We start from the raw sequence: 25,881 nt of genomic DNA, 5'->3' as shown, positions 1-25,881 counted from the left end.
GATCTCCTTCCACATTATTCATAGAGATAGAGTCAGCTTTTCAAATGAGAAACTGAAGCAAAGCAAATAGCATAAGGGTAGACTAATGTCAGCAACCACTGCCCTCAGCCTTGGAGGATCACATTCTGAATTCTCTTCCTGAACGCAGCTTAGTTCTCCTTATATCTGATAGTGAAGCAATGAAAGGGAGCAGATTCCTAGCTACCTAATCAAATGTGTACTAGGAGCCAAAGTCACTGCTTCCTGGGTGATTTCTACAGAACCCAGTTCTTTCATCCTGGTCAAGTACAGACATGTGCTTCAGTGAACAGCAAGTGCCTTTCCCACTGGTGTGGACTGGCATCAAAGGCCAAAAAATACCCGAATCTTGAAAACTGCTGAGGCAACTGAGTCATGGCTCCAAATACTGGGTTAGGGCTCAGATAACTGAGTCATGGCTCCAAATACTGGGTCAGGGCTCAACATTTCTGTTTTGGCTTTACAATTTTTTTGGTCATGTCATCAATTGTTACAGAGGATTTGTGACTCAGTTATATCCTCTTATTAAGTGAATGTTTCTGTTGAGCTATTGGTTATTTAACAAACCACAGATACCTGGCAGAAACGTAGGGTTTATTTGAAATAGTTCTTCACAGAAAAAATACATTCTCTTTCTAGCACACAGAAAACCTTTGCATAAGTGTTCTCGTAGGCTAGCTGAGCAAAGGATAGCATTGTTGTGAGAGAAATTTAACTGCGTTGCAGTTGCCGAATATTTAATACTTTAAAGAGGAAGTTCTAAAATTTAATAGTTGATTTTATTATTACTCTTTGGATGTAATTAACTAGGGATGCACTTTAAAGTGCTTTTTCTGGCTAGTGAAATGGATTTTATGGTTTACATTGGGGAAAAGAAATTCTGTGACACCATAGGCCTCTCCCTTGGTGCACATTATTAGAGTCTTTTTAGAGACAAGCAAGCAATTTTGCTGTCATTGGTCTTGTTCAAATAGAGTATGTTTATCTATGCAATGCTCTTGGGAACAGGTGTCAAAAAAGGATCACCAGTTAGCAGCTGACATAGCTCTTGCATACATGTCGAAAAAGCTCCTCAAATAGCAAATGAACACATATATTTCATTTTTTATGTGGTTGATAAAATATTATATCATTAAGTCAAAAGAATATATTTGTCCCATCCAACTTGAGTTTAGAACTAGTTCTCACTTCTAATACAAATGAAGGCCCTGTGGCTCAACAGAGCATGCTCTGCAGAAACTCCAGACAGCTGTTTAGGACACGAGGCAAAGCCGATCTTTACACATTGAACACCGACTCTTTAATGGGCTATCAGTATATTCCTGATCGGTTCCTAGATATTGAAATACCACGTGGGTTACAAAGAAAGCTAAGTCTTTCTGAAAGTTTAGTTTAACTTGTGTACTGTTTTATTTCAAACATTAAATTCTCATCTCTTGGCTCTCTCAAATCGAAGCATTTATCCAACAAATATTGAACAACAATGAATATGCAGCAGGCACTAATCTGGGCTCTTGCAAAAAAAATGTACAAAACAAACAAGGTGTCTGCCCTCAAGGAATTTACAATCTGGTGAGGATGATAAATGAACAAGGAAGCAGAAGATCTGATCACAAATCAGAAATGCTATGAAGATTTAGTGTGGAAATTGGGGAGAACTGAGGCCTCAGTTTTCTCATGTATGAAATGTAAATAATGAAGCCTTTGTAGAGTTTTAGGATTAAACGAAACAAGGCAATATAGATACATTTCTTAAGGCATAGTTTAGTATAAGAGATAAATCATACAATTGAATACATGGGGAGGATCCATGGCATATTTGTTGGTGACTTTAAAATTACATAAGGGTACCCCCACGGCTGAAAATCAGCCTTCATATTGTGAAGTGATGTCACAGAGAATAGGGTCTGGTTATTCTTGTCATTTATATAGAAGCATAAATGTGACCATTTACTCGTTATCTTCTCCTCAAGTATTCACCTGGTGTTCTGTTTACAAACTCTTCCAGCTTCTTCAAATGGCATAGTTGTCTTTAGGACCTTTTTCAAAGAACCCCTCACAGTACATACTTACCTTCTCACTCCAGTTTTAATGGAAGGTTATATTCTTTTATAAAGCACCTGATTCCTAGGTTTCTTTTTCACCTCCTGAGAACTCGAGAGACCCTTGCATTGGAATATCCTACTTATCAGATTTATTAACCATTTATTATGTGCCCAAATTTAATTTAATCCTTGAATAGCCTTGTGAGATGGGTGTTATCATTTGCATTTTTTAAAGATGAAGAAACAGAAGCTGAAGGAGGTTAAGTAGTTTGCCCAGGGTTATAAAGCTAAAAAGTCACATAGACAGAATTTGTACTTATCTCGATTATTTTATTAACCCATTTATTGAGTACCTGCTATGTTCCAGGGGTAGTTGGTGATGATATATCATTAAAGGAGACAGATATGGGAGAAGCAGAGTTAAATAAGTAATCGGAAATAGGAGGATGCTATGAAGGAGAGGCACAGGAGAGTGGGAACATGTGACAGTGGGACCTACAAACTGGATGCTTTTGTTTGGGGTACCATTGAGATCCAAATGGTGAATTAAACAAAAGGATGTTTGGGGGTGTATAGTCATTGGCTGGGGAGGAGGCTGTCCTTGGCAGATAAAACAGCATGTATAAAAAGTCTGAGGCAGAAAAGAGGTATATCTTTAAAGAGGTATATATATTTTAAAGAGGTATATCTTTAAAATCCAGGCACTAAAGGTAATAGTGCCTGGATTTTAAAAACCAAGGGGGACTGACATAAGAAGAGGATATTGAGGAAGGTTAGGGGCCAAATCACATAGGACTTAATTGGCTTTGTTAGGGATATAGACTTTATCCTAATCTCTATAAGAAGTCTTTAAAGGACTTGAAGCTGAGAAATGATTTAATCACATTTGAATATTTTCTTTCTTTCTTTTTTTTTTAAGATCCTGCTGACTGCTTGTGGAAAATGAAGTGAGAAGGGGAACAACTAAGGAAGCAGGGAGACTAATTGAAAGCTATTGCAATAGTTCAGATAGGAAATAATGATAGTTTGAATCAGGGTGGTGGTGGAGAAGATAGAGAGAAGTGAATGGATTCCAGAAGTATTAGAAGATAAACTTTTTGATTGAATCATTTGAAATGCTTTCCGTTGCAAGTAGTAAAAACTGACTTTAAAAGTAGAGAGAATTTATTGGTTTACGTAACTGTAATATGTGGAGGTAGGGCTGGGTTCAAGCAAGGCTCAGTGAAGTCTCCAGGGTAGTGTTCCTCAACTTCTTTTTTAATGGTGACATTGGTTAACAAAATGCAATAAGTTTCAACTGTACACTTTAACAGTAAGGCATATTCCCCAACTTACTGGCACCAAAGACCGGTATTCCTATGAGAATCTAATGACTGATCTGAGAGAAGCAGCTGCAAATACAGATGAAGTTTCACTTGCTCATCCACTGCTCACCTCCTGCTGTGCAGTACAGTTCCTAACAGGCCGTGGACTAGTATTGGTCCACAGCCTAGGGGTTGGGGACCCCTGCTCTAGGGGACTGTTTTCTGTTTGACTCAGTTTTATCTTTTGCCATATACACTGTATGATAGACTACCCTCAGACTCCCAAGATGGCTGCCAGCAGCTCCAAAACTACATTTTCTTTCTTTACATCTGTTTAAAAAAGAATTCTACATCTTTGTTACAACATTCCCAGTCAGTGTCTCAAGCCTCACTCTGATTGGACCAACTTAAGTCTCATGTCCATTCTCAAACCGGTTATCAAAGCTAGGAAAATGGAATGCTCTGACTGACTTAGCCAAGGTTATGAGTTCTGGTCCTAGAATTGGGAGGTTGAGCTTTCCTGAAACCACATGATTCAGCAAATGGAAATAGAGACTGCTGAGAAAAGAGAAGGGAGGAAGGTTCTCCTGGGACCCACAAAGTCTTCTCTGTTAATGGATTGGAAGTCAGTGTTTAAAGAAATGATGGTCAAGGATGCACCCTTCTGATGGTATTGCTCACTGAGGAGGGGAGCAAGAGAAGCAGATTTATGGAGGAAGATGATGATTCTGCTGTGTTTGCAAGAGAGGGGCCAACTAGACAATTGGATGGGCCAGTCTGCAGCTCAGAACAGATAAGTGTATGTTGCTAACTTACCTGGTCCCAAAACTTGTGCTCTTAATAATTTTATTTTAATGATTAAATGATTTAATGATTTAATCATAATATTTTACATTAGTTTTAAAGGCTGTTCAATTGCCATAGCAACTCTCTATGGCCAAGGAGCATTTAATCACACAGTGGTTATATTTATATCTCACATATATTATTTTAATGCTCACAACTTTTGCCTTCCCATTTTATAGATGTGAAAACCGAGGCATAGAAAGGATACATCTAAGCTCATAGAGCTAATGAAGAGTAAAACTGGGATTCCAACCAAGAAAGTCTGACTCTAGAGTCTTTATTCAAAATCGCTGTATATACTGTTCTGCTCTCAGCTATGGAAAAAGGAGGGGAATGGCAAAGATAGTCATCCGGTCAGTCAGTTTCTCACACAAAGCAGATGGTTGCTCTGATTAATTCTCACTTTTCCCTTGGGATGCTCGTCTTTGGGTCTGAACTGCTTTTGAGGCAGCACAACCCTAGAGGTGAGCATTCCTTTTTTCAGGGATCATCTTGGACACCAGTCCGGCAAGTGGGGAAGGGAGCTGTCGTAGTCAGAGACACTGTAAAGCAGAGGAAACCAAATGACACAGGCAACCACGAGTGGGTTTTATGATAGTGGGTTCTGGGCCCTCTAGAACCTTCTTCGTCCTGTTCTTGCTAAATACTCATCCTTCTTAAACAGCTTTTGACAGCATGACAGAGCTGGGAAAGGCTGAAGTGAGGGTGCATGGTTCTCTGATTTTCTACTTAGGCAAAATAGAAATGATAGTTCTAGTCTGTCATTTTGTATTACCTGTGCCTCTTTGTTCCTGTTAGCATGGATAATTAAGAGCTAAGGATAAACTCTCTTTTTAATTAGAACGCTTCTTTTCCACTGAAGTATGATATCCATAGCTCCTTCCTCCCCTCTGCAAATGATATAAACAAGTACAGGAAAATGACCCTACCCCATGTATTAAAGAAGCAAACATCTGAACTATCCGCATTATTTAGTGAGAGGATTTTTTTTTTCTGTATCAGACGTTGATCATAATGATCAAAATAATCCTTGGCACTTTCTCTAAGCTTGCTCATTATCTTTCAATATGTTCAACAGAATTATTAAATCTAAAATAATATGGTACACCTGGTTGAGATGACTGTGAGAGATTTGGCTTCCTGTCTCTTCATTAAGGATGAATTCAGCCCAAGGGTGTACTGTGAACTTGGCAAATAGCATTATAATAGTGAGAGAATATTGCCTATTGGATAGCAGGAGTTGATGATTAAATTTAAGTGTGTACTGTCCACATAAAACAAATAATGCTCTTTTTTTCTTACTTTTACTGTGAACATTCATCACTGGTACTGAAGATGCGCAGTTGCTAATTATTGTGTTTTTAACTTGTAATATACTGTAAATTTTGTATAATACTACTGTGACCTTATACAGAACAGAAAAGATGACAGGAGGCCTATAATTATTGTATGGGGAAGAAATGCCTATAATTATCTACTATTTTTAGGACCAGCGTGCATGGCCTCTTAATTTACATAAGCTTTAGACATTCACACATTTTCTGTCTTTGCTTGCGGATGATAAATTTTGCTCAAATGAAATCAGAAGACATACTGTTAGATGAAGAGTTAGCCAACTGGGAGCTTGATTACAATGAACAACACAAGCTTTGGTGCCAGCTAAAAAAGGGAGCATTTATTTGGATGGGACTTGTTTAAGGCAAGATTCAAAACATTAAAACAAAAACCACACCATATTATTATATTGGGGCCTGATAACGTGTGATTATTTTTTTTAGAGAATCGGTTAAATTATCTTGTGGAAAAGCATTAACCTAACAAAGAAAAAACCTCTAGGATATTTATCACATCTAGGGTGATTATGACAGCATGTTCTTATTAGAGATGAATATTTTGTGCTCATTAAGGTTACCCCCTTGAGTGCTCAAGGATGCAAAGTGCATTGCAGTGAAGTACTATAGTTCTATTGTTTTGTGTGCACTTGCTGTTGGCTGGAGCTGGGTGCTCTCTCCAAGTTAAGGGGCCTCCCTAAAAGGTCTAGTCCTGGCAGGGTCTTTATCGGAGCCATGGGGCAAATGGAAGCGACTGGGAGGTTTTCAATTCAAACACTCCAGGGATATATCTGCAAGAATCGAGAGTGATATCAAGAACCCTCTGGTCTCCTAGTGTGAGATAGCAGGTGGGAAAAGTGGATGCACTTCGTCCTTGAGGAGTCTCACAGTGAGCCCCACTTGAAGGAAATTCAATACATAAGATCCCAAGCTGAAACTATAGGCAAACTCAAACTCAAACTCCCCACTTTATAAAGGGATTTTTCACTATAAAAATAATTAAAAATGACTTCCCCCAAAGTAGCAAGTTTTCCTGAAGCACATATTATGACTGCTTTTGTTTTATTTGTTTTTTAGAAAATGGTTATTACTTTTATTAGCTTACTGAGAATTTCATGTATGCAATTACAATTTAAAAGATTGCATACAACTATCGAAAAACGTCCTAAGAAAGATATAACTTCACCGGAACCCCTCCCTCTCCCTCATATTTTTAAATCTAAGCTATGGCAGAAAAGCAAATTTAAAGTCTTGGTTTTTTGGTTTATTGAGATTTTTTTAATGACCATGTAATAGATAATTTTAAATGATGAGGCATTGGCAAGATGTTTAGATATGCATCATAACCAGGGCCTCAGAGGTTGTAAATACCTGGGCTAGTAAGTCTATAATTTTTCAATACTTATCTTTAAAAAATAAGAATGCTTAAAAAAAACATAATCAAAGATGCGGAGAAAAGGGAACCCTCATACATTGTTGGTGGGATTGCAAATTGCTACAGCGCTATGGCAAACGGTATGAAGGCTTCTCAAAAAATTAAAAATAGATATACCTTTTGACCCAGCAATTGCACTTCTGGGTATTTTTCCAAAGAAAACCAAAACAATAATTTGTAAAGATCTGTGCACTCCAGTATTCATAGCAGCACAATTTACAATAGCCAAGATATGGAAGTAACCCAAATGCCCATCAACAGACGATTGGATAAAGAAATTATGGTTCATATATACAATGGAATATTACTCAACCATTAAAAAAAATGAAATCTTACCATTTGCAATGACATGGATGGACCTAGAGGTTATTATGCTAAGTGAAATAAGTCAGACAGAGAAAGATAAATACCATATGATTTCACTTATATGTGGAATCTAAGGAACAAAAAACAAACTAATCAAAACAGACACAAATATAGTGGACAATATGGTGACGGACAGAGGGGAAGGGGGTTGGGGGACTGGGAGAATGGGGTGAAGGGTTAAAGAAGTACAAATTAGTAGTTGATAATTGGGCACAGGGAGCATGGAAGAGGGAATGAAGTTAGCATTAATGTAATGGCTAAGTGGAGGGCCAGGGGAGGGAGGGAGCAATGGGGGGGATCATTTTATGAACAATATAGATGTCTAACCAATGTACTGTATACTTGAAACTAATTTAAATAAATAAATTTATTTTAAAAAAGCAATCACAATACTACCATTACACCTAAAAATTTTTACAGTTCCTTACTAGAAGTAAATATATGTTGTCTGAAAGAATGAATGAGTGACGAAGCCTTGGGGGAGGTGATCATCCACAATGTGGTCTGGTAGACAGTAAACATTCATCTGGACTCAGTCAGACTTGGGCTAAAATCAGAAAGCTTCTACTTTTTGTTTTGGTCAAAATGCCCTCAGCTTCTGGTCTATAAAATAGCACCTGCCTTAGCTCTCTCACAGGTTATTGTCAGGATTAGCAATCCAATAGGGGGCTGTGGTTAATTAAGAGCAAGGACTTCGTAGCCAAACAGAGATCAGTACTCAGGGTCCCCACTATTTACCCTCTCTGAGTCTATAAAGTCATCTGTAAAATAACAATACCAATAACTGCCTTTCAGGGCCCTGGTAAGAATCAATGTTTGTTAAGTAAACCTTCAGTAAAAGGATTGTGTTATTTTTGTGTGAGACTGCTTTGGTAAATTAGAATACTATGCAAATTTATTATTATTAAAAGTAATGTTTTCCATGTCTTTTATATTCTCTGTCTTTGAAACTGTCTTCCTCTTCAAGGAGCTTTAGCAGTGATTAAAAAGATGGAGTTGTTTTAGTGCTCACCAAATGAGGCTCCTCAGTGTCAGGAGGCCAGTCTGGTTTGACTTGCTTTCCTGGCTCTGGCCTGGCTGAGTGCTCTGACTAGAGGAAAGGCCCTGGATAAAAGCCGTCCTGACAGCGAGAACATTAACACCCACTCTTGCGCCAGGAGGAAGATGTTAATATCTCTAGCTGGATTCCCAGCAGCAGAGATATTTAACACCTTCCTAGGATCCAGAAACCAGGCACTCTCTCTTTAAACCTATTTTGGCAGATAAAACGGGGAGAGAGCATTTCCAGTTGAGTAGTTGAGAAAGTCCAGGAAGCTCTGTGCCACAAAGACAGAAGCCATTATCGTAGGATGAACCCTAAGTGAGGAAGGGGTCTTCTTTAATTGGGTTATCTGGAGAGTGACTCTGGTGGGACTTTTCTCAACAAATCTCACCCAGTGTGAGCCAGTGGGGATGTTAGGAAAATAGTGGCTCTAGGATAGGGTAAAGATGTATAAGTTCAGGATGGGTTGGAAATCCATGTCTGGATACAGCCTGAAATACAATACTATGACCAGCATGGCGGTCTGAGTGATTCTGTTCCCAGGAGGACCAGGAGTTCCTTGGTGGTGGTGTGTATGTGTGTGGGGCAGGTATAAATGGGGGAGGAGGACTCAGAGGAACCATTTCTCAGGAGAAAGAATGAGGAATAAAGTACCTCAACCAAGTTGCCCTTTGAAGGTGAGTCCAACTAGCTTGGGGTCAATTTAGAGGTTGCTGTGGATGTTTTAGCCAAAAAGTTCATGGCGAAAGTCAGGCAACTCCAAGAATTAATAAAAACTCCTTTTTTTTCTTTTTGGTCAGGGTTTGACTGACAGCAGTGGTGAATTCTGACTTAGACTGAGTTTGAAATGTGCTTGTTTCCAATGCTGAGGCCCATTTGCACAACAAGCAAAAAAGACAAGGTAAACAACTTCTATTTAGACTTTCTGAGATGTGTTTCTCTGGATGACATTGCAAGAACTCTGTGACACTACCTCACCCCAGAGAGAACCCAAACACTGGGGATCCTTTCAACATCCAAAAAGGGTCACTTCTTTGAAATGTGACAACTCCCTAGAATGACTTTCTCATTTAAATTACATGGATATCAGAGGAGCCCAGGCCAGAAGGTGAAGCAGAGCAAACTCATACTCTTTGACTACAAAAGAAAATGCATATTTTTGATGAGCCTGCACTGGCTGCCTTCTTAGGCTTAGAATGATGTTTTGGTCCCCTTTTTGCCTACGAGGAATGTTGTAAGTAGGCATAAACAAATGCCTTCATTATTTATCCTAGTCGTGCTGCGCTAAATCATTCTATGTGGGAAATGTGCTGTTTTGTTTGGCTGGCAATTGGTTAAGCTAATAAGCTGTGAGAGTCTTCTTTGGAGTTAGCACTTGGAATTATTCTACTATAAGTGAACTCTCAATAGACTAAAAGTTACTATAAAAAACTAGAGCCAGAAGATTGGGTAAGAAACACTTCTATTGAACCTGACCTCTGGCACCTTGAAAACCAAATTTTATTGTGAATATAAGGACAATCACCTCTCCCCTGGGACTGTGGTCAAATGTGCCACACAGTCCTGAATGAATGTCTCTCTTGGAAATCAGACTAATGGAGACTCTTCTTTCCAAAAGTTCTTCAGAGTGATAATCCCGTATACAGAAGAAATAGTAAGTAATTACAGGTTTTCCAAATGAAAATCCTGTTTTTGTTGATTGTTAAATACTGTGTTTTGTGCCGTGCTGAGCAAAGTCATCGAATACTCTGTTTCCACATCCTTTCCATGAAACTCTCAGAGACTAGGCTAGAGATGCAGCTGGAGTAGACATCTAGTCATCCATCCCCAAGCCAGAAACTTTCCTGGTTCTCCTGCTTCTGTCAATGGCTTCACCATTGTCCTAATTACCCAGCCCTACAGACACCTATTCTAAAGATTCATCTTTTTATTGTTCCTCCCCAAAGTGTTCCTCCCCAACATCACCCTAGTAATGTAAGGAGGAGGCACTAACGAGCTAAAACAAAGCTATATTCAGAGACTGCAATATGGTGAACAGCCCTACACCTAGACCAGGAAGAAACCTGCAGAACAAAGGAAGATTTCTGCTGGGATTACTAACAAATCATTTACTCACACTAAGAAGGGAAAACAGAGTCTTTGAGTGGAGCCCTACACAAAATAAAATCGTTCATTCCCTATGGCTAAAACTATGGGGAACCCATAGATCAAAGGCTGGGAATTGTCAGCAGGGTTTTCATGCTACATATTCTTGCCTTTTCAGCTACACACTCATCCTTTCTCACTGTATGCTCATATCAAAGGAAAACAGGTAAACAAAGTCTTTATAATTCACAGAAACTAAAGAATGATATATAAACTGAATTCCCCAAACACTCAGGGTCCCTCTCAGTGTCTTTCTCTTAGTCCCTCTCAGCGTCTTTACTCTGTCTCTCTCACTGTTCCCATCTCTGTTATCTCTGTCCTCCTGAGTCTCTCTCAGTCTCTCTCACTCTCTGCCCCTGAGAGGAGACCATGCTCTGTCTGTCTGAATGTTACTTCTCTAAGAAACTTTTCTTTTGTCTCTGACTTTCGTGAGTGTTTGAATTCTTTCTCGCGCTCAGCCAAGAAGCCTTTTTTTTTCGGTTCAGGGCTTGAATCGCCCCTGGCCCCCCATCCTACTCAGGGAATTTGCCCTGTCCTGCATCACTGGTACAGGCCCACAGCCCCAAGTAACCATATATATCCCAATTCATCTTTCTGCCACCACAGTGCATGCAACACAATGCCTTCATATTTATTTACTTCTGTAGGCTGGGCACTATGATAAATGTTTTACATGGGTCCTTTTATTTAATACAAATAAACATGCTAAGAGATAGTACTCTTTTTCTGCCAGTTTTCAAGTGCTTTACTCATGGTCACATGGTGAGAGAGCTGGGATTCGAATCCAGATGTTGTAAACTGATTGTGTTTATGACCTAAATTCTTCACCCCTTCCTGTATCTTCTTTATCCTTTTCCATGTGACTTTGCAGTTCCCTTATCAAGAGGTAGAGCCCATTTCCCCACCCCTGAGGCTGACGTCAACAATAGGATTTGCTTTGGTGAATGGGATGACAGAAGATGTGATACAAGGAGAAACTTAAAGAAATGCTTGCACATTTTTGTTTGCACTCTTGTTCTCTGCCATGGCCATGATTAAAAATATCATGTCCAGGTCAGCCTGTTGAAAGGTGAAAGACCCATTTGAGGTAGGAGTTATCAGGACACATTTTAGTGTTCCTAGAGACACTAAAATGAAAAACAGCCTTGAACAATACCTTTGACATAGTGAAACAGTTTTGTAGTTTAAAACTTCCTGCTAAAGAGGAAAGTTAAAGGAGATAGGGAAAGTCCTCAACATAGGCATGCACAAGAAGGACAGCTGGTGTGACCTAGAATTTACCTTTGCTTCATTATATGATCATTATAATAAATTAACATTGCTGTTAAAGCTGTACCCATCATGCATCTGATGCCATGACAGTTCTGAAAAGCCCAAACATGGTAAGAAAAGGAGCATTTTCTTAATTCTGGCTGGAAAAAAAATCCACCTTTTTTTCTACGAAATGACCACCCAAAATTATGAATATTCTACCCCTTGGTTAAATTAATGGATAAAATCCCCAAACCCATGACCGATGGGGCAGTTCTCCCTTGAGCCTGCCCGCTCTCCCTTCTGAGGTAGTCTTTTGCTTGGCAGAAGTCTTTGGGGCTGACCACTTTTGGCAGCCTGTTCTCCCTTTTGAGAGTGAGCCTACTTTATCTTCAAGGCTGATCGCTCCTGGCAGCCTATTCTCCCTTCTAAAAGTGTACTTTCGCTTTTAATAAAGCTAGCTTGCATACAATTAATTTCTAGGCACCTGCCTTCAATTCTTTGTCAACTGGATGCCAAGAACCAAGGCCCAGGAGTTCCAGGACTCCCCAGAACCAGTAACACATTGAGTAGATCCAGGTCCCGGTCTTGGTCAGATTTTAGATCAGATTACAGCCAGCTAAGACAGCAAAGTTGCCTTGCTGCCTAGATTCCAAAATTCATTACGCAATAACTTTTGATCATCTTACTGTTAAAAACCAACCTACCAACCAGTTACTCAACCTACCCATTCTTTGTTAACTCCATGCTGCCTAAAAGATAAAGTATAGACTTCTGGATTCCAGTCCAGCATGTAAGGATCGTGGAAGTTACCACTTTGTCCAAACAACAATTTAAAAGCTGAAAAATCAATAACTCTTCTTAGATCCATCAGAGAAGAGAGATCTCAGGGCAAACCACTGCTTCCAAAGTTGGAGAGACAGATAGGCAGATACAGAGAATCACAATTTACCTGAGCAGAAACCAGTGCTGGAGTAAGAAAACTTGAACTGCAGTTGACAAATTGCTGCAAGCTTATACCTGGAGCTCTATCAGGTTTTCACAGAGAAGACTGGAGAAAAGTCAAAATTACCTTGTGCTTCTGGCAAGGAGAGGGGGAAAGTGGCCATATTGAGATACACCAGCACATTCTATCCTTCTTAATAAAGCTTCTTCTTAAGAGAAACTATATACCAGAGCCTAACTAACCTGTTGTGGTTTTGACAGAGCCTAACCAACCTGGGGGAAGGGAAATAACCAACTCCAGTCCTCTCCAGTTATCCTGTCCTACCTTGGATGGAGGCGGGGGGGCGGGAAAGAGCAAAATTTGTGAAGTCCATAGTTGAGTGGCACAGGCTAACTAAAGACTGAGACCTAATCATAGGACTATAGAATGCTTCCCCTTACCCCACACCTTACCACTGCATCACTGAAAGCCTACATACTACAGTTCCTCTTGCCCAGTACATCGTGTTTGGATTTCAACAAAAAATTATAAGGCATAGTAAAAGAAAAAACAAACAAATACAGATTGAAGAGACAGAGTAAGCAGTAGAATGAGACATAGATATCTCAGGGCTATTGGAATGATAAGACTGTGAATTTAAAAAAAACTGTGATTAATATGCTAAGGGCTCTCATGGAAAAAGTAGACAATATGCAGGAGCAGGTGGATAATGTAAGCAAAGATATGGAAATTTTAAGAATAAAAGGTGAGATGCGAGATTTCAAAAACACTATCAGAAATGAAGAATGTCTTTGATGGGCTCATTAATAAACTGGACATGGCTGAGGAAAGAATCTCTGACTTTGAGGATATGTAAATAGAAACTTTTAAAACTAAAGAGTAAAGAGGAAAAAGATGGAAAAAATGGGCTAGAATATTCAAGAAGTGTGGGAAAACTACAAAAAGTGTAATGAGGATACTGGAAGGAGAAGAAAAAGAGTAAGGAAGGAAGAGAAGAAATATTTCAAGCAACAATAACAGAGAATTTCCTCAGATTAATGTTGGACATCAAACCACAGATTAGGAAGCTCAGAGTATACTAAGGAGGATAAATGTAGAAGAAAAACTACACTTAGGCATAGTATAGTCAAACTGCAGAAAATTATAAAGAAAAAAATTTGAAAGACAGCAAAAGGGAAAATATTTTAAGAGAGCAGACAAAAAAGTACATCTGACTTTTCAAAAATAAAGCTAGCAAGAAGAAATTGAAATGCCGAGAGAGAAAAAAACAAAACAAAACAAAAACACCAATCTAGTGCTGTGCAATTATCATTCAAAAGGAAAGGAGGAATAAAGATTCTTCCAGACAAACATTGAAGGAATTTGTTGCCAGTAGACCTATCTTGCTGGAAATGTTAAAAGAAGTTCTTCGGAGAGAAAGAAATTCATATAGGTCAAAACCATAGATCTACATGAAGAAGGCAAGAGCATTAGAGGAGAAATAAGTGAAAGTAAATAAAAACTTTATTTTTCTTATTTTTAATCTAACTGATAACAGTTTGTTCAAAATAATAACAGCAACAATGTATTCGATTATGCTTATGTGTGTATGTATGTATATATAATATATATATACACATGCACATACATACACTTATTTACCAGTGAAATGAATGACAGCAATGATATAAGAGATTGGGAGAGAGGAATTAGTTATATATTTTATTAAAATGTATAGTGTTATTTAAAAGTGGATCTGGATTAGTTGTAAATATATATTATCAACTCCAAGCAACGACTTAAAAAGTTTTTTTAAAGTATAATTATGTTAAGAAAGGAGAGAAACGAAATCGTATAAAATGTTTAATTAAATCTACAAAAAGTAGCAAAAGACTGGAAGACAAGTATAGGAACAAAGAACAAGGACAACGAATAGAAAACAGTAACAATATGGTAGAGATTAATTCAACTATACCAATAATCACTTTAAGCATCAGTGGTCTAAATATAATTATTAAAGACAAAGATTGTCAGAGACCCATACAAGACCCAACTCTATGCTGTCTACAAGAAACCCACTTTAAATATAAATAAACTTAAAGATTAAAAGTAAAGTATGGAAAAAGATATATCATGATAACACTAAATTTTAAAAAGCTGGAGTGGCTATATTTCAGACAGAGCAAACTTCAGAGCACGGAAAATTATAGGGACAAAGAGAGGCATTTCATACTAATAAAAGGAGTTAGTATTCCAAGAAGACATACAATCCTTAATGTATATGTGCCTAACAACAGAGCATCAAAATACATAAACTGATGGTACTTTAAGGAGAAATAAATGAATTCACTATTGTAAGTAAGACTTTAACAGTCCTCTGTCAGAAGTGGACAGATCCAGCAGGCATGAAATCAGTAAGGGCATAGTTGAACTATCAATTAACTGAATATGATTGACATCTATAGACCACTTCGTCCAACAACAGAATACACATTCTTCCCAAGCTCACATGGAACATACACCAAGATAGACAACATTCTGGAGGATAAAACACAACTTAAAAAATTAAAAAGACTAGAAATAGTACAATGTATGCTCTCAAACTACAATGGAATTAAACTAGAAATCAATAACAGATAGCTGGAAAATCACAAAATACTTGGAGATTAAATAACACACTTTAAAATAACACATGTGATTAAATCTCAAGAGAAATTGGAAAATATTTTGAACTAAGTGAAAATGAAAATACAACTTATTAAAATTTGTGAGATGCAGTGAAAGCAGTACTATGAGGGAAATTTATGGCATTGAATGCACATATTAGAAAGAATAATGATCTAAAATCAATAATCTAAACTTCTACCTTAGGACACTGGAAAAAGAAAAGCAAATTAAACATAAAGTTAGCAGAAGAAAAGAAATAGTAAAAATTAAATTGGAAATCAGTGAAATTGAAAACAGGAAATCAATAGAGAAAATCAACAAAAAGAAAAGCTAGTTCTCTGAAAAGATCAATAAAATCAATAAGCCTTTAGCCAGACTGACATTTTGGAATAAAAGAGAAAAGACGTAAGTTACTAATATTAGGAATGGATATTAAAAGAAGAGTAAAGAAATACTATGGACAGCTCTATGCCCATAAATTTAATAACTAAGATGAAATAGACAAATTCCTTAAAAGGTACAACTGCCAAAACTCACACAAGAAGTAGACCATCTGAATTAACATAGAGAAATGAACTAAATCTTGTGTTCATTGGTGAATTCTACCAAATATTTAAGGAAGAAATTGTACCAATTCTCAATCTCTTGACGATGTATAAAAAGAATTATACTTCATAGCCAAATGGGATTTATCCCAGTTATGCAAGGCTGGTGCGACATTCAAAAATTGATTAATGTAATCCATCATATAATTATACTAAGAAAAATCACATGATTATACGAATAGATGCATCTCCCACTGGAGTGATACATTTGTGACAGTCGATGAACCTACCACATTATAATGTCAACTGATGAACCTGCATTGACATATTATTATCATCCCAAATAAATATATGAAAAGATACTCCACATCATATATCATTAGGAAAATGCAAATTAAAACAACAGTGTGATACCATTGCTCACTGTTAGAGTGGCCAAAATCCAGAACACTGCTAATACCCAATGTTAGAGAGGAACTCTCATTCATTGCTGGTGAGAATGCAAAACGGTACAGCTAGTTTGGAAGATATTTTGGCAGTTTCTTAAAAAACTAAGTGAACTCTGACCATACAATCCAACAAACACACTGGCTGGTATTTATCCAAAGGAATTGAAAACTTATGTCCTCACAAAAACCTGCTCATAGGTATTTATAGTAGCTCTATTCGTAATTGCCAAAACTTGGAAGCAACCAAATGTCCTTCAGTAAGTGAATGGATACACTGTGGTATGTCCAGACATTGGAATATCATTCTGCATTAAAAAGAAATGAATTATCAAGCAGTGATGAGACATAGAATAACCTTAAATATCCTAAAATATTAGTAACCTAATATTACTAAATGAAGTAAGCCAATCTGAAAAGGCTATATGCTATATGATTCCAACTATATGACATTTGGAAAAGGCAAAAATCAGTGATTGCCAGGGGTTCGAAGGGAGGAAGAGATGAGTAGATGAAGCACACAAGATTTTTAGGGCAGCGAAACTAGTGTGTATTGCTCTAATGGTGGATACATGTCAATATATATTTGTCGAAACCCATAGAAGGCACAATACTAAGGGTAGACTCTAATGTAAACTATGGACTTGGGGTGATAATAATATGTCAATGCAGGTTCATCAGTTGACATTATAATGTGGTAGGTTCATCGACTGTCACAAATGTATCATTCCAGTGGGAGATGATAGTAGGGGAGTCTGTGCGTGTGTGGGGATGGGGAGTGTATGCGAACTCTCTATACTTTCTGCTCAAAGTTGCTGTGAATTTAAAAGTGCTCTAAAGATAAAGTCTATTTAAAAAGGAAAATAAATAAACTAATTGACAAGAAAAAAAAAAAGATAACATACAGGTCTTTAGCCTTGACAGAGTGGCTCTTTTCCCTTGAAACCGTGCTTTCTCACTGTCCTGCCACAAACTTCTTCCCTAGCCAAAGCAATCTGTTCAAGATCCCCCAAATATTCCTATCCTTTCCCACTGTCTTCCCAGCTCACAATGTCTTCTCTCCTTCTCTCAAGCACTGAGTCATACCCTCCCTGATTCATTCTTTCTAGAGGTGATGTCTCCGGCCTCTGAACGCCCCTGCATCTGTGCCAATCATCCAGCTTTTAGCATTGGCTACCCTGTGATGTTAGGTAGAGCATATGGTTTTTATGTGTATATATTAGTTCTCTAGTGTGCAAATTCTTTCAGGACATGGACCTTGCCTTATGATTTGTGGTATCTTCTTCAGACTCACTTGTATTTAATTCAAGGCTTAAATCAAAGTATCAAAATTTACATTAAAATTTCAGAGCAGTAAGTGGCCGCAAACATTCCACGCTGGGAGATGAATCTCACAGTTCCTCAGTGTTACAGTGCCACTAGGGAAATGACTCCAAAGCAGCATTCAGAGTTACCTTCTGACCTCCAAGGTGCTGGACCCATGGAAGTTATTCTTCTTGCCTTTGCGGTAAAGGCCTCAGGCTCCTCAGTGTTTGCCAAGGGAATCACTTTAGTCTGGGAAAACTTACACAGCTTATTACCAGAGGGACCTCACCTCTCCATACTCACCCTGGGGAGAGTGAAAATGAACCTCTTTCCAAAACTAATGATCTGAGATCCTTTTTGGGGGGCAGAAAGCTCGCAGTTCTGTCATCAGTCTTGTTCCCTCAGAGCTCTAGAGCAGTGATTCTCAATTTGGGAATACCCAAATTGATTGGTGGTGGCAGGAGAGGGTATTGCAAGGCTCCGTATTTGGTTCCATGCCTTCCTTCCCAACCCAGCCCCACCACATCCACACTGACTGAGAACCACTGCCCTAATTGTTCAACTGTTAGTGCGGAGGAACATCTGTCCTCTCAACTAGGCATATTCTACCAGGAAAATCAGATTATTTTTCAATGTACCTTAATTATACAAATATATCAGGTAAAAGGTACTGTGCTCATGCCCCAAATTATCTGAGCCATGATCTCGATCTGATCCTTTTGTTTTAACAGTTCTAACCTTATAGAGCATTCAATTCCACCTTGTTCTGTAGACAAGTCTGTGTATCCACAAAAATACACCATGTTTCTTTGTCTGTCCTTGTGAGTCTGAATAATTATATGGGATTTGGATAGCACATGTGCCATGTGTATTTATTGTGCTTGCAGGTACATACATGCATAGCATACTAATTGAATTATTCTAAAAACACAAATATTTTGCAGGGCTAGAGAAACACATACTAAATATCTAAATCTACAAACTGCTGACAAACGGCACCTTTTCTAACAAAAGAGAGCAGTTTAATAACAGTGTTAGAAAACTGGCAATATGTTTGTTAAAATCTTTAATTAGGGACGGGCTTTCCCAGAGGCCTCCGAAGGCAAGAGGTGTAAATGGAGAAACTGTCCCAGCCTGCATGCTCCGTGGTGGCTCTATTCCGAGCACAGATGGGCTGGTGAGGAAACTGTGAATGGACAAATGATAACAGACTATTCTGTAATTCCAACATCAGCTCATTAGCAATCTGTCAGAGATTTTAATATGTATACTTGGTGAAAATGCAGAAATCACCCTCTTGTTACGTGATCATGCACGTGTCTAATTGAAAAGGCCATTATAGATGGATTGGCATAATGGCCACTAATAAAATGATAATTTCGCAAGAAGCACAGGCATTTGAATGTTTTGTAGTCTTGTTGGAAAATGATGATTTTGTGTGCTTTTAGGCCATCACAGGAAGCTGAGATAACAATGGTTTCATGATGTAAATCATTAATAAATAAGCAGCTAGGCCAACATGGTGGGGAATGTGAGGGACATGAAGCCATATGGGTTTCCAGAGAATGAACAGTGACATTTTTCTCAGTTCTGAAAAAGACTGCGTCAACAATTTTAAATTTCCTTGGATCGCAGACCTGGTTTCCAAATAATTTTATGCTCACTAGTTAGGAATTCAATTAGTTGCCATTGAAAATATATTTATTAAAAAAGAAAAAGAAAAAGAAAATATATTTATTTAGGTTGTGCATATATAATAGACTGAATCTGATGGCTAATCAAGGTTTGATCTCTGAAGGAGAAAGAGAATGAACACTTATAGATCACCTATTATATGCCAAGTGCTTTACATTTGCAATCTTATTTACTTTTCACAACTACTCAATGAGATATTTCTCTCATGTTACAGGTTTAGAAGTAACTGAGCCTGAGAGAGATTACATGACTTCATGAAGATGGTATGGCTGGTAAGTGGAGATGATTCTATTTGAACTCAGTTCTGTATGGTTTGAAAGCTAATCTTTTTTTTCCACTGCATTATATTGCCTCTCAAGTTGTCTGTTGTGCACATTGAGAGTAGCCTTTTAAGGTTCTTATAACTTACTATGGGCAGACACAAGGGCAACTTAGATGAAGCCATCAAATTTCATTGGCACAAATGGACACTGATTTATTTAAAGTATATACTTTAAGATTTCTTTTTAGACGATATCTATGCTTTACTATTGGGACAGGTCTGCACATGACATGAGAAGTTAAACTTATGATCTATAATATCTAGTCAAAAATAGTTCTGAAAGAGTACATATATGATTCTGTTTATGTTAAGCTCAGAAACAGGTCAAACCAATTAAAACTGTTAGAAATCAGGATGGTGGCTACCTTTGGCGAGAACAGTGACTGCAAGCAGGCACCATGGGATGTCTGGGCTTAAGGTATTCCTCTATTTCTTAATTTGGATGCTTTTTACCAGTATGCTCACTTTGTGAAAATGCATTGAGTTTGTAAACTTGTGATTTGAACACGTTCCTCTATGCATATCATACTTCAATAACATTTACACCCCCCAAAATGGAAGACAGCTTTTTTCCCTTTTATGATTCAAATTGGATGCCTACTCATTTAATTTCTATGTTTTCTGTGGCCTTGGCAGAATTGTTCTTTATTTTCTTTATGAAACTTATAGCTAGCTGGAAATCTTCACTTTCTAGAGTTTGGAGACTGTGAGCAGGGAAACATGTGCCTGCCTTTGTTCATGTGAGCATGTGTGTATACTTTTAAGCATGCTCATATCCTGGAAATGGAGAAATACCTGTATTCTTTCTTACTCTCATCTCTCAAACTCCTGGAAAACCTGGGGTGAAAACAGAATACTAACCAAATGTGAATTTTATGTAAGTGGAGCTTGGGGATGGAACTATCTTGCTTGGTGACCCCTTGTTGGCAGCAATCTCCTGTGCAAATATCAGTGGCAGGCACTTCCCCTCTCAGGAACCAACTTCTCCAGCCAAGATGTTGAACCCTCTTTTACCTTGTATCTTTGCCCCATTCTTCCTCAATTCTTCTCATTGTCAGGCTCCAGTGGAAGAGCCAAGGGGTTGCTCAAGGAGGATTTATGCATCCCATAGACACCCAAAGGGCTAATTCTGAGGGCTCTTGGACAGACATCCTGTTCACCGGTACCTCAGACACATTTTCTACCTTAAAGCACGTACTTACTTTCATTACCCAATCTTTTTTTTTTTCTTTTTTTATCAACAAGATATCTACAAATGATGTAGATTGTTGAAATACTACAATGCATAGCCTTTGCCAAAATAACTGCCTGATTTCTAGAACTTTATCCTAAGGACATCATCATACAAGTTTGCAAAGATATATATTTCTCAAAGTGTAGTTCAAGGACTACCAATATCAACATCACGTATAATGCTTGGTAAAATGCAGATGGCTGGATTTTATGCCTTTCTTATTGAAGCAGCATCTCTACATGTGGGGCCCATGCATCCATATATGTAAAATACCCCAGATAATTCTTGGTCACATTAAAGTTTCAGGATCACTCATGTACAGGGATGTTATTGCAATATTATTTAAAAGAGGAACAAAAGGAGGGGATCCTGAATATTAGAGGATTAATTAAAATAATGATAATACAATAATATTCTGCAGCTTTAAATATGTGATGTAGATCTATATTTATTGACATAGAAAAATGTTTACACCATATTGCTGAATGACCAAAAGCAGATTACACTACAGCATGTATTATTTGATAACATTTTTGTTTCTAAATATGTGTGTGGGTGATGACAGAATATCAACAGTGCTTATTTCTGGGTGATATCCATATTTTTCATTGCTTTCCTCTAGATTTTTTGTGTGTTACTTTTATATTCTAATGACTGAATAAAGCTTATTAAAAACAGAAAAAGAAAACTATTTGATATTTGATTTCTTGGACAGGAATTTCAAGTGTACCATCTTAATGAAATTTGTGCCTGGTTAATTCAGAAGATAACAATGGCTGTTTGGTCCTTTTAAGATGTGAATTATCTAGAAGACATCTTTCTGTTGGTCCATAGATCAGTCAATGTTGCTACTGGAGTATAACCTTCTGAACACAACAATGACTTTATGGCTGATGTTTTATATCATTAGAACTAGTGCCTTTTGTGGAGGGTAAGAATGGTGAGGAGGGCTAAGAAATGCATTGTTTGATTTTGGGAAGTGAATCTGATGCTTAAAGAAAGACTGTCCAAATCTTCTATGTAGGAAAAGATGTGAGCAATGGAAAAGAGTACTAAAGAAAAGAATGGGCCACTGAATTGCAATTGTATCCTGCTTTTCATGATTTCTTTCAATCTCTTGACCATAAAAGCAGTCCCCCTGCAACCCCCTCCCCTTTTTTTTCTTCAGCTTATTCTTGTAATAAAAGAGAGGCAAAATGAGATCCACCGAAAATTCTGGTATTTTGCCTTTCAGACTACAGTCTTGAGAGTGCATTTTTCTTAATCCAGTTCTGTTTTAAATGTTGTCAGGATGTACCATAATTGGTTGTGGTAAATGACACTGGAACCACATTGCTACTCACTCTAGAAATGATATGAGTTCAGCATACTGCTGATCAAATGTATTTCTGCATTAAAACTATTATAGACAGAATGCCTCAATAGGATTCTTTCTCGTAATAGTTTTCCAGGGTTTATGCTGAAAGGGTTCTGTCAATCAAGTCTGAAAATCAGCTTAGCACCCTGACTCCGGTTAATAAAATGCAACTGCCAGGATCTCAGCTCAGAGGCCACAGTTCCCTAGTTCCGACATTATCAAGCCCCACTAAAAATGCCTCATTATAATTGATACTCACTGATAATACACTTTTTCTTTTTTAATGCAAAGAATAACCCCAGAATGAGTCTTTGCCTTACACAAAGACTGCTAGATGAGACCCATATCAAAGACAATAGCAAAGAGGAAATAGGGCAGGCTAAATGTATTTTTGCAAGTACCCTGGAGACAGACTTGGTGCAGATTCTGACTTTCTTGGGTAGCTTAGAGTCAGGATAATGTACCAAGAATCGATACAGAAATAGGGATATGGTTGTGAAGGGGGCTCTGATAGCACTGTCAGCAATAATGAAAAAATGAGAATTCCAAATGAAAAAAAAATTATTTTACTAAGGAAAACAAGATGTCACAATGCAGAAAGCCTGTGACAACTGATATGCCAGTTAGAAGAGAAAAAAAGCCTCTCGAATCACTAAGTCACTGCCTGGCCGTGTAGTCTCCATGTCACTATCTCTCAGTTCTTCTAAGACTAAGACTTCTAGGTCAATTGATTCCAATTTTCTTCAAAAAGAAATATTTCTCTTTTGGTTTCTTGGACAGAGGCACCCACACTAAGACGATCCGCATTAAAAGGACATTAGGGAAGTCAAAGTGCCGGAGGGAAGCTTGATGGCTTTCAAACTATTTCTGCTTTCTAGAAAGTTTCTGCTGGCTGCCTCTGAGGAAGGAGAAAATGGAATAAACAAACTAAGCCTGGGATGAGGGGTGGGTATTCCCATCCAGTGAATTCTCAGAATGGTGGAATATCACTAATGTGTACAACAAAGTAGGAAACTGAGGAAGGAACATTATTAATTATACTTCAATGTTGTTTACTCGAGAGTCTCCATTCAGAGGCCACTGCGGTGATTTCACAGGAAGGGAGAGGAAAACAGATTTTCATGGGTGGGCAAGCTATTTTTGGGAAAGTTTTTAATGAGGCATGCTGGGCCTGGTCTTCTTAGCATGACCAAAATGGCTCTGGAGGCTGTGGGCTCACATGACATTGACATAAGGGAACGCTAGACGTCATTCTATTTGCTTCAGATTCCTTCCCAAACATTACTTGCCTGAATTTCCTCAGTCAAGTGAAAAGAATAAGCATCTGCAAATTTTTCATTTGATTGTTTTATTACATTGGCTCGTGTTTCTTCCAGATGCATTTGTCTCCAGTTATAGCTTCCAGCACACATTCCCCCATGTGCAGGCGAAGGGCAGAGCCTCCCGCACTCCCTTTGCAACGAGTCGGGATGGTGTATATTGAGGACTTACATTCTGCACCTTGTCTTGAGCTCTTTATAAACCTTCTCTCCACCTGACACACAACCCTGTGAAGTTGGTAGTGTTCATTTTATTCCCAATTTACAGGAAAATTGAGTTAAGAAAAAAACTGAGTCACTTGCTCAAGATCATCCAGCCGGTAAATGGATTCTAACTTGGTGTGTCTGTCTGCAAAGGCCTGCTCCTTCACTGCTATGCTCTGTACCTTCTGGGCTGATGACACTCCATGCTTGAGCCCCTCCGATATGAGTTCTTAGTGTCCCATAGTTGGTAGGAAAGGCTGCTCTATCTCTAGTCCTGGAACAGGCCTTGGGGTACTCTTTGTTCCAGACTTGTTTTGTTGCCCCTGAAGAGGAGACAGCCTACTAAATTGGGTTTCCCGACTTCAACTGGCGTTTTTTCTTAAAATTGAAACTAAAACTTATGAAAATAGGTATGTTCCAGGAATTAAGTCTGTGGACTCAATTACCCCAAAGCTTAGTAGCATACGACAATAAAGTATTTTGCTCATTGATTCTGTGGGCTGGGAATTTAGATAGGGCACAGCACATCACTCAGTGACTCCGTACCATCACTTTCACTGACTTCAAGAAATCCTCTCTCATCTACTTACTTTGTAACCATAAGGACTCAGATAACTAATATTATAATAAATATTTTACCCCCCACTGCTACCCACTTGACTCCTGCCTCTTCCTTCCCTGAAAACACCTGAAAGCAATACCTCATCACACTGCACCACACTTCTGTGTTAGTCCCTAAAATATAGTTCTGCCCCTTGCCTCCCATTACTCTCTGTGCCTCAGTTAGGATAACTGAGCTTTGATGATAGAACTCATTGTAAGTTCCTGTTTCTGGCATCCATCTAGATTCCCAGGGCCCTGGGGCCTGGACCCTGTCATAACCCCAACCCACTTGGTTGAGCCTGTTTCCTGGGGCTCTGGGAGAAAGTGAAGATAAAATCACATTTTGGAAGAAAAATATTAAGCTCAATTTTAGACACACTTTGCGTTTGAGGAGCCCATGGCTACGTCTAGTAGGCACTGACACTGCTTCCTTGCAGTCAACGGATAAGTTGGAGTAAAGATGCAAATAGGCAGCATCCATTTCACTGGATTAGATTACAAAAGAGTTTTGCATGAGAAGGAGAAAAAAGTGGGAAAACAGAAAGTTACATTGACTGGTCAGAAGAAGAACATGAGCCGGCCAAGCAATCTGAGAAAGAATGGTCCAGGGGTAGAAGGGGAGCCAGGAGAAAGTGAATCATGAAAGTTAAGAGAAGACAGTTTGAAGCAGGATGGAATGACCGTATAGGTCAAACTGTGCAGCAAGGTTAAGTAAGATGAAAGCTGAAAGTAGTTCACAGTATTTCATGTTTGAGACATTGTTGTCTTTAAAGAGAGCAGTTTCATCAAAATGGAGATAGCAGTAAGGCGAGGTCATCTTAGGTATAAGGAGTGGCTGGCTGGTAAAGAAGTGGACAATCCTCTCTAGAAGTTTGGATGTGAAGGAAAAGAGACATCTGAGCAGAAGCTTAAGGATGAAGAGAGATGGTAGACTGATTGCAAAAACACTCCTAAGTTTTCATCCCTCCCTTTGAAATTTGACCTTACAGCTTATAACATCATGAAGTAAGATCTACTTCCTTGCTCCTGGGCTGGCCTTGTGACTTGCTTTTACCATTAAAATGAGATGGAAGTGATATTGCACCAATTCAAGAAGACTTGCGTACTTCTCTCTCTCTCTCGAAATCCTGCTCAGCCACCATGAGAACAAACCTGAGCTCACTTACTGGGTAAGTGATCAGTGGCCCAGTCATCCATGTCACCATAACTAATAACTTGCTAATTGCCAGGCATGTGAGTGAGATCATCCTTGACCAGCCTGACCCACTAGCAACTGCATACTCATGAGGGTATATGGTCAGTATTTCAGACCCAAGAAAAGTCAGAGGAGCTTGGCCCAAATCAATAAAATTGCCCAGATGACGCATCAACTTTTGAGTAATAAAAATGCTTATTATTTTAAGCCACTGTTTTTGGGTGCTTTGTTATCCATCACTAGTTAACTGATTCAAGAGATTATTAGAAGTTTTTCATTAT

The 25,881-nt window shown here is 38.4% G+C and overlaps 1 long non-coding RNA gene across 5 annotated transcripts in view; it reads left to right on the top strand.

Annotated features, from left to right (window-relative positions):
• The window catches only part of LOC107196205, a 53,556-nt gene that overhangs the window by 24,460 nt on the left and 3,215 nt on the right, over nucleotides 1–25,881 (top strand). For all 5 annotated transcript variants that reach the window (XR_001517578.2, XR_003048566.1, XR_001517577.2 and 2 more), the window contains 3 exons: nucleotides 9,188–9,288; nucleotides 19,581–19,638; nucleotides 25,395–25,574. This is a non-coding gene — a long non-coding RNA (uncharacterized LOC107196205). The remainder of the gene's footprint in view (nucleotides 1–9,187; nucleotides 9,289–19,580; nucleotides 19,639–25,394; nucleotides 25,575–25,881) is intronic.

This window comes from Pteropus alecto, unplaced genomic scaffold (assembly GCF_000325575.1).
Source record: "Pteropus alecto unplaced genomic scaffold, ASM32557v1 scaffold25, whole genome shotgun sequence".
Classification (NCBI taxonomy): domain Eukaryota; kingdom Metazoa; phylum Chordata; class Mammalia; order Chiroptera; family Pteropodidae; genus Pteropus; species Pteropus alecto.
Note: the sequence above shows the minus strand (reverse complement) of the source record. Positions and strands in the feature narration are given on the sequence as shown.